Here is a 7,723-nt window from a genome sequence, read left to right as displayed (position 1 = left end):
ATGCACACATAACTAAAGCACAAAAATTATTATAATTTTTTTTTTTGGGGGCATAAATGAAAAATTTAATATACATATTTGTTGAGTTAGTTTCTTCAAATATAGAATCAATATGACAAAATTGGTGATTTAGGCAGCAAATGCATTAGAATTTTTATTTTTCTCGTATTTCCATTTTTATGTTATCTTTATGTTAATATTGTTTATATATATAGACATATGAGGAAGCTTAAATTGCATACCTCTTTTATTAATAGAATAAAAAAAATCCCTTAAAAGAATAACCACAATCTGATTAAAAATATGTTTGATAATTTCAAGGATATCATTTCTTCTCAGTTCTAAAATGATATAAAATTAAGATTCTAATGATTTAAAAATAATTGTGCACAAAAACCATTTTACGTTTACAATTTTTTAAATTTCCTGGTAAAGTTTTGTCATTTACATATTGGAAGTTCTGTCATTTACATATTGGGAGTAAGCAATAATGTAAATATATGCCTTCTATTCCTTTTTTCTTCATTTCATATTTTTATATTATAATATATGCCTTCTATTCATTTTTTCTTCATTTCATATTTTTATATTATATTCAAATTTATCATAGAAACCCCTTGAATCATCTCTCTAATTTTTCAAATTATTGGTTTTCCATGTTTGCGGGGATTAATGTGTCCTTAGAGACCATTATTAACTTCCATTTACCCATGTGTTTATTTTTTGTGACTAGTGGCTACGTTCCATTTCTAAACTCAACAAGGGAGGCTGCGAGGTAGCAAGTCCCTACATTGAGAACCGAACTAGATGCTGAGAAAGTGCCACTCCTGCATGCTAGCTTTCTTCTGACTCAGTGTATATTAGATATCTTAGATCTTGGATAACCATCAAATGGATCAGCCTTAGATACTGTTCCATTGATCATCCTGCAAAACCTAGCTGGCCTTGCCACAGTTGCTTCCTGAGCAGATTTAAGTGCCTGGATTGAGTAGGTTCAGCCTAAGAATGCACTTGAGAACACACCTGCATTGAGTAGGTTCAGCCTGAGAATGCAAATAATACAAGTCACGAAAAAAATATATTCTGTCAAACTGAATTGGGAACACTTTTGCAGAGAAAGTGAAGGTTGACCGAACTAGATGCTGAGAAGGTGCCACTCCTGCATGCTAGCTTCTAACTCAGTGTATATTAGATATCTTAGATCTTGGACCTATTGACTAAGGAGGCAATGCATGTTTTTTGGGACCTATTGGACAGAGGAGGGTGATATGCAACGGAGCTTGTAGAGCCACAATCAACAAGAAAGTCATCAAAAGGCAAAAGCCAATGCACAGTTTTTGTTATGAAACCAACTCAAGAAAAGATAGATCAACGCCTTAGAATTCAGCCTCTTCGAGGGGGCAACCTCCTTTACATTACATAAATGAACAATTCTTGGATGATACAAATGACAAAACCTCCTTTCTATATATAGGAGTCTAAGGAGTCACAATATAATCCAGCCGACCTAACAATAATAATATAAAGCCACAAAAATAACAATAGAGGGATTCTATGGGGCACAATAATAACAATATGGGGCAATAGGGGCACAACAATATTAATAAGGGGTATAACTACAATAGTAATGGGGTAATCACTAGTATTATAGGGACCCAACATGCCCCTCTCCTTCAAAAAAGTGTTGTCCTCAACGCTTGAGTAGTTCTGGATACTTCTGCATAAAATTCTCATCCTCCCATGTGGAATCTTCAGCGGATAAGTTCTTCCACTTGATAAGATACTCTGAAATTGAACGATTTCGTAGCTGTCGAGTTCTTGTTTTTGTGACTGCTTCCGGTTCCAATATAATTTTTCCTTCCTCGTCAAGTTCTGGCAATATTGTTTGAACTGGGAGCTTGTCGCCTATAACCTTCTTTAAACATGAAACATGGAAAACTGGGTGCAATCGAGAAGCTGCAGGAAGCTCCAATTTGTATGCCATAGTACCAATCTTTTGCAACACCTTGTACGGACCATAATACTTTGGTGATAATTTATTATCCTTCTTAGCTTGCTTGAGGGACATTTGCTTATATGGTTGTAGCCGTAGGAATACCCAATCACCTACATCAAAACTTCTTTCACTGCGATGTTGATCTGCCTGTTGTTTCATTCTATTCTGTGCCAACATGAGGTTATCCTTTAAGAGTTGGAGGACTTGTTGTTGATGTTCGATGTGATGTTCCACTGCCTGAACCTTAGAATTTTCTCTTAAATATGATGTGATGGATGGTGGTTGATACCCATAAAGTGCCATAAATGGGGTCATTTTTGTTGTGGTATGGAAGGAAGTGTTATACCACCATTCAGCCAGAGGCAACCATTTGACCCATTGTGTCTGTTTATCAGATACAAAGCAACGAAGATATCCTTCCAAACATTTGTTTACTATCTCAGTTTGCCCATCAGATTGAGGATGATAAGACTAGCTATGAGCTAACTGAGTACCAAGACAAGAAAATAATTCTGTCCAAAAATTTCCAGTGAAAATGGGATCTCTGTCACTTACAATAATCTTTGGGTTTCCATGTAGCTTTTGAATTGTTTCCATAAATGCAGTAGAAACTGTACTGGCTTTAAATGGATGTGATAATGCACAAAAGTGTGCATACTTGGTAAGTCTGTCAACTACCACCATGATGACACTCTTTCCCTCAGACTTGGGTAAACCTGTGATAAAATCCATTGAAACCTCCTCCCAACGTTGGCTTGGAATGGATAAAGGTTGTAATAGACCCGGTGTCTTAATTGTTTCAACTTTATTTTGTTGGCAAACCAAACATTCAGCCACAAACTTTTGAATATCTGATTTAAGGCCATCCAAAAAAAATTCCTTCTTAACCCTGTGGTAAGTTTTTAAAAATCCTGAGTGCCCTCCTAAGGGAGAAGTGTGCAATTCCATAAGAATCTTTTGTTTTAGCTGGGAATTCTTACAGAGGTATAAGCGATCTTTGTACCATAACGAATCATTTTGCCAGCTAAATGTACCAGACGTACTGGAATCTTGTTGTAACTTTCGAATAAGTGCCCACACTTCTTCGTCATTCTTCCATTCCTCCCTTGCTTCGTTTATCCAATCTGGTTGGATAATAGAAATGGCGCACAACAATGCTTCCACATCCTCATCCTTTTTGAGAGTGCATCTGCCACCACATTTTGCTTCCCTTTTTTGTAGATGATTTCAAAGTCATAACCCAACATCTTTGTGACCCACTTTTGTTGCTCTTCAGAGGATAATATTTGTTCTAAAAAGTATTTAAGGCTATCATGATCTGTTTTTACCTTGAAGTGTCTACCCATTAGGTAGGGTCGCCATTTCTTAAGTGCATGGAGTATTGCCAACATTTCCTTCTCATAAATAGCTTTTCTTAAAAACTTTCCCTTGATTGGACGACTTTCAAAAGCAATGGGTCTTTCATCTTGCATTAGAACAACACCAATTCCATTTCCTGAAGCATCACATTCCACAATAAAGGTTTTTGTGAAGTCCGGTGTAGCTAAGACCGGTGCTTGGCACATTGCCTCTTTAAGATGTTCAAAGGCCTTTGTTGCTTTCGGAGTCCATGAAAATGCATCTTTCTTCAATAATGTTGTTAGAGGTGCTGCTATTCTCCCATAATTCTTAACAAACTTGCGATAATACCCTGTCAACCCGAGAAATCCTCGCAGATGCTTTATGGATGTGGGGATTTTCCATTCCTTAATGGCTTTAATTTTGCTAGGGTCTACCTTAACTCCTTCATGAGATACAATATGACCCAAATATTCCACCTCCTGGACTCCAAAGAAACATTTGGATCTTTTTGCATATAATTGTTTCTCCTTCAATAGTTGTAGCACCTTGTCAACATGTTCAACATGATCCTTCCAAGACTTGCTGTAGATTAGTATATCATCAAAAAATACTAACACAAATTTTCTAAGGAATGGTTTGAAAATTGAATTCATCAAACCTTGAAATGTTGAAGGTGCATTGGTAAGGCCAAAAGGCATGACCAAAAATTCATAATGACCCTCATGAGTTCTAAATGCTGTTTTCGGAATGTCTTCAGTCTTCATTCTGATTTGATGATATCCTGAACGAAGATCCAACCATGCAATTCATCCAGTAATTCATCAATGACAGGAATGGGGAACTTATCTTTAATAGTGAGCTTGTTGAGCTCCCTATAATCTAGACACATGCACCATGATCCATCCTTCTTGTGCACCAATACTACTGGAGCAGAGAAAGAACTTTGACTCGGTTGAATTATACCAGCCTCTAGCATTTCTGCGACCATACGTTCAATTTCACTCTTTTGGACATAGGGATATCTGTATAGCCTGATGTTTGGAGGAACACTTCCTGGAATCAGATGAATAGCATGATCATGATCACGCATAGGTGGGAGACCTTTGGGAGTCTCAAATACCTTGGAATGATTGTCCAGGACTTTTTGGAGATCTGGAGAAATAGATGATTCCGATGTGGACACATCTAGCGAGCATAATTGTGCAATTACACCTCTTTGCTCCTTTTTTAGAAGCTTTGTCATACTATTAGAGCTGATTATCTTTCCTGGTTTCCCTGCAATACCCCTTAATTCAACTTCCTTTCCTTCCGTAGAAAATTTGATGAAAAGTTCTTGAAAATTAAAAGCTATTGTACCCAGGGATTGTAGCCATTGGACTCCTAGTACAACATCAGCACCTCCCATTGGAATGGAAAGCATTGGGCTAGTCAATACATATTCTCCCATGGATAGATTGATATTATGGCACTTTCCAGAGCAATTTATTGTTCCTCCATTTGCAATCATCACTTGACACTCTGGTGCTGGATATAGGAAGCAATTCAATTCTTTTGCTACCTTACAATGAATAAAATTGTGGGTGCTTCCTGAATCAATCAACACTATTACCTTTTTCTTCTTGATTTGTCCTTCTATCTTGATGGTTTGAGGAGTGGTAATTCCCACCAATGCATTACAAGATATGGTCGGATTTATTTGTTCTTCATCTAGGCTTTGTTCCTGGAGTATATCCTCTTCTTTTGACCTTTCTTCTCCTTTTCTTCTTCCTCTTCACAATCTATGTAGAATAATTTCTTCTCAGCACACTTATGACCTTTAGTGTATTTGCTATCACAACTGTAACAAAGCCCTTTTGCTCTTTTTTCTTCCAATTGTTGTGGTGTCAACCTTATAGGTTGTGGAAGACTAGGGGCAACAACACTTCCGTCTTTATAGTTGTGAGTGGTATGCTTCCTGGTTGCCATAATTTTGCTTTCCATTTTTCTTGCTAACCTGAATGCCTTCTCTAATGAATCAGGTTCCCAAAGGCGAACATCATGTTGGATATTATCCTTTAAAGACCCTATGAACACATCAATCCTATGCTCCTCTGGAATATCTTTTACCCTTATGTTCAATTTTTGGAACTCCTCAATGTGCTCCATTATTGAACCCTTTTGTTTGAGACTTATCAATTGGCTAAAAAAAGTGTTGCTTTTTGTATCCTCATAATGTGCTATCAATTCTTCCGTAAAAATTACCCAAGTGATAAATGGTTTACGAGAGCAAAGCCATTGATACCATACAAACTGATTTGGTTCCAAATATAAAGTTGCCATACGTACCTTTTGTGTGTTTTGCACATTATTGAGATCGAAGAATTGCTCCATCTGTAATATCCATGTGGCAGGATCCTTGCCATCAAACTTCCTCATATCGATTTTTGGAATATGGTGAGTCTTCGATCCAACATTAGCGTCTATGGAATCATGATTAACATTTCTTTTGTTCTAATCATGAGTTTCCTTTAGTACCCTTTCACCCTTAGGGACCATTTCTTGTAGCAACTTATTCATATTTATCTTCAATTCGTCCATGTCTGTCTTCAAATCTATCTTCAAATCATCCATCTTAGCTTCCACGTCAATCATCTTAGCTTCTACGCCTTTCTTTAAACAGTCCATCTTAGCTTCTACACCTTTCTTTAAACCATCCATCTTAGCTTCTACATCTTTCTTTAAACCATCCATCTATTCCTTTTTGTGCAAGGGACAGTTGTTGCACTTGGTCTTGTAATTTTGATATATCATGTTGCATTTCTTCCTCTTCTTCATGAGTCATGCTAGAGCTTTTAGGTTCCTTACTAGGTGTTTTCATTATCTTTCCTCGGGGAATCAGTTACCGATAATAATGCTCTACTATGCCCTTTGAATTCCTTCAAAATAAATTTTCAAACCAAGCTTAAGCAAAAATTTAAGAAAATCTACACACCTTTTTTCACTTTGTAGGAGCTCGATATTGCGTCTGATGTATCTCTGTACTTTCCAATCATCTAGTTCTGAATTTGTGAGCTGTAGTATCCCTCTGTGTCCTCTTTCCAACGCCACAAGTCTGACCCAAATTGGATTCTCCAAGGAAGAGTTATGTGAAATCTCCCACAGTGACTTTCTTATAAACTAGTTCAGTAGAGCGAACTTGTACGACCTGCCACGAGTCACTGTTTCAACCTTTGGATCTGAAACATGTATACAAGAAACTACAGTCCGTCCTCTTTCTGTACCTTCTTACGAAATTTCAATCCGATCCCTAGAGAGAAAGTTATGACGATTTTCCCCAGGTCACCTGTTTTGAATGTAATTCAGGAGTCTGCAAAAAGACCAACTTCCTCAGATCATATCTCCTCAAATATCGCTAGAAAAGCTATGAAATTCAGACCCAAGGTTCAAAGCGATTTCTTCTCAAATGGGTTTTTTTGCGACTTCTGAAACGTCACAGAAAAAAGTTATAGAGAAAATGCCACGATGACCTATTTGGAGCAGCGAAACCCTAGAATCCAAAGCTCTGATACCAAATGTTATGAAACTAGCTCAAGAAAAGATAGAAAAGATAGATCAGCGCCTTAGAATTCAGCCTCTTCGAGGGGGTAACCTCCTTTACATTACATAAATGAACAATTCTTGGATGATACAAATGACAAAACCTCCTTTCTATATATAGGAGTCTAAGGAGTCACAATATAATCTAGCCGACCTAATAATAATAATATAAAGCCACAAAAATAACAATAGAGGGATTCTATGGGGCACAGTAATAACAATATGGGGGCAATAGGGGCACAACAATATTAATAAGGGGTATAACTACAATAGTAATGGGGTAATCACTAGTATTATAGGGACCCAACAGTTTTGATACCATACTTCAAAATACCACTGCCAAGCAGAGAATGCCTTTATGGTTATCCGCAGTGGATTGAAGGTTGACTGAACGAGATACCGTTTAAACAATTTTTTGTCTCCAGGTGTTCTTATTGTTTGAGGATCCAAGGAGATTCCTATAAATTGTATTATGAAGTCATAGTTAGAATATGATCATATATAAATGATATATTGAAACAGAGCATGTCATTTGAAACAGAGACTTAGTGTTTGTAATCATCTGAAGATTTAGAGTTATTGTGAAACAGAGAATGTGCTTGACTTTGTAGACTTTGTAAAATTAGTTCAATATGTGCATTAATCTGCAATGTTGTATTACCTCAAGGTGTTGCCTCAACTCACTGCTGAGAAAGTGCCACTCTTGCATGCTAGGTTATATCAATGAACGGTTCCAGCTTTAATCTACCTACAAATTCTCCGACATTGATATACACATTGAAGGCCATTAAAAAGGAGAGAAATATACTT

This window comes from Pinus tabuliformis, chromosome 2_2 (genome assembly GCF_031772625.1).
Source record: "Pinus tabuliformis cultivar Carrire ecotype Pingquan chromosome 2_2, CPIR1, whole genome shotgun sequence".
NCBI classification, from domain to species: domain Eukaryota; kingdom Viridiplantae; phylum Streptophyta; class Pinopsida; order Pinales; family Pinaceae; genus Pinus; species Pinus tabuliformis.
The sequence above is the reverse complement of the archived record's forward strand: the minus strand, read 5'-3'. Positions refer to the sequence as shown.